This window comes from Arachis duranensis, chromosome 9 (assembly GCF_000817695.3).
Source record: "Arachis duranensis cultivar V14167 chromosome 9, aradu.V14167.gnm2.J7QH, whole genome shotgun sequence".
NCBI lineage: Eukaryota > Viridiplantae > Streptophyta > Magnoliopsida > Fabales > Fabaceae > Arachis > Arachis duranensis.
This window is the reverse complement of record NC_029780.3, coordinates 42,822,407-42,824,868: the sequence shown is the minus strand read 5'-3', so window position 1 is coordinate 42,824,868 and position 2,462 is coordinate 42,822,407. Positions and strand designations below refer to the sequence as shown.

Sequence of the window (2,462 nt, the reverse complement as noted above, 5' to 3'; positions counted from 1 at the left end):
TTTCAATTGATTTTGTGACTTCCCATGATCATCAACCTACAGAAAACATAAAATAACAAAGGAAATTAGAAAAATATAACATTGGGTTGCCTCCCAACAAGTGCTTCTTTAATGTCAGTAGCTTGACAGTGGGCTCTCATGGAGCCTCACAGATACTTAGAGCAATGTTGGAACCTCCCAACACCAAACTTAGAGTTTGAATGTGGGGGTTCAACACCAAACTTAGAAGTTGGTTGAGGACTCCCAACACCAAACTTAGAGTTTGACTGTGGGGGCTCTGTTTGACTCTGTTTTGAGAGAAGCTCTTCATGCTTCCTCTCCATGGTTACAGAGGGATATCCTTGAGCCTTAAACACAAAGGATTCTTCATTCACTTGAATGATCAATTCTCCTCTGTCAACATCAATCACAGCCTTTGCTGTGGCTAAGAAGGGTCTGCCAAGGATGATGGATTCATCCATGCACTTCCCAGTCTCTAGGACTATGAAATTAGCAGGGATGTAAAGGTCTTCAACTTTTACCAGAACATCCTCTACAAGTCCATAAGCTTGTTTTCTTGAATTGTCTGCCATCTTTAGTGAGATTCTTGCATCTTGTACCTCAAAGAACCCTAGCTTCTCCATCACAGAGAGAGGCATGAGGTTTATGCTTGATCCTAGGTCACACAGAGCCTTCTTGAAGGTCATGGTGCCTACTGTACAAGGTATTGAAAACTTCCCAGGGTCCTGTCTCTTTTGAGGTAGTTTCTGCCTAGACAAGTCAAGCAGTTCTTTGGTGAGCAAAGGGGGTTCATCCTCCCAAGTCTCATTACCAAATAACTTGTCATTTATCTTCATGATTGCTCCAAGGTACTTAGCAACTTGCTCTTCAGTGACATCTTTGTCCTCTTCAGAGGAAGAATACTCATCAGAGCTCATGAATGGCAGAAGTAAATCCAATGGAATCTCTATGGTCTCAGTGTGAGCCTCAGATTCCCATGGTTCCTCATTAGGGAACTCATTGGAGGCCAGTGGACGTCCATTGAGGTCTTCCTCAGTGGCGATCACTTCCTCTTCCTCCTCTCCAAATTCGTCCATGTTGATGGCCTTACACTCTCCTTTTGGATTTTCTTCTGTATTGCTTAGAAGAGTACTAGGAGGGAGTTCAGTAACTTTCTTACTCAACTGACCCACTTGTGCCTCCAAGTTTCTAATGGAGGACCTTGTTTTAGTTATGAAACTTTGAGTGGTTTTGATTAGATCAGAGACTATGGTTGCTAAGTCAGAGTGGCTCTGCTTAGGATTCTCTGTCTGTTGCTAAGAAGATGATTGAAAAGGCTTGCCATTGCTAAACCTGTTTCTTCCACCATTATTGTTGTTGAAGCCTTGTTGAGGTCTCTGCTAATCCTTCCATGAGAGATTTGGGTGATTTTTCCATGAAGGATTATAGGTGTTTCCATAGGGTTCTCCCATGTAATTCACCTCTTCCATTGAAGGGTTCTCAGGATCATAAGCTTCTTCTTCGGATGAAGCATCCTTAGTACTGCCTGGTGCAGCTTGCATTCCAGACAAACTTTGAGAAATCATATTGACTTGTTGAGTCAATATTTTGTTCTGAGCCAATATAGCATTCAGAGTATCAATCTCAATAACTCTTTTCTTCTGATTCATCCCATTGTTCACAGGATTCCTTTCAGAAGTGTACATGAATTGGTTATTTGCAACCATTTTAATGAGTTCTTGAGCTTCTGCAGGCGTCTTCTTCAGATGAAGAGATCCTCCAGTAGAGCTATCTAATGACATCTTGGACAGTTCAGACAGACCATCATAGAAGATACCTATGATGCTCCACTCAGAAAGCATGTCAGAAGGACACTTCCTGATCAATTGTTTGTATCTTTCCCATGCTTCATAGAGGGATTCACCTTTCTTCTGTCTGAAGGTTTAGACTTTCACTCTAAGCTTACTCAATTTTTGAGGTGGAAAGAACTTTGCCAAGAAGGCATTGACTAGCTTTTCCCAAGAGTTCAGGCTTTCTTTAGATTGTGAGTCCAACCATATTCTAACTCTGTCTCTTACAGCAAAAGGGAATAGCATAAGTCTGTAGACCTCAGGGTCAACCCCATTGGTCTTGACAGTGTCACAGATTTGCAAGAATTCAGCTAAAAACTGATGAGGATCTTCCAATGGAAGTCCATGGAACTTGCAATTCCGTTGCATTAGAGAAACTAATTGAGGCTTAAGCTCAAAGTTGTTTGCTCCAATGGTAGGGATAGAGATGCTTCTCCCATAGAATTCGGGAGTAGGTGCAGTAAATTCACCCAGCACCTTCCTTGCATTGTTGGCATTGTCGTTGTTTTCGGCTGCCATGTCTTCTTCTTTGAAGATTTCTGTTAGGGCCTCTATAGAGAATTGTGCTTTAGCTTCTCTTAGCTTTTGCTTCAAGGTCCTTTCAGGTTCAGGGTCAGCTTCAACAAGAATGCT

At 42.0% G+C, this 2,462-nt stretch overlaps 1 non-coding gene across 1 annotated transcript; it reads left to right on the top strand.

The window, feature by feature from the left end:
* The first annotated feature begins 1,835 nt into the window (after window positions 1-1,835).
* LOC127741945 (small nucleolar RNA R71) lies at window positions 1,836-1,943 on the top strand. The gene has a single exon (XR_008003132.1). It is a non-coding gene; the product is annotated as a small nucleolar RNA R71 (small nucleolar RNA).
* Window positions 1,944-2,462: the final 519 nt, after the last annotated feature.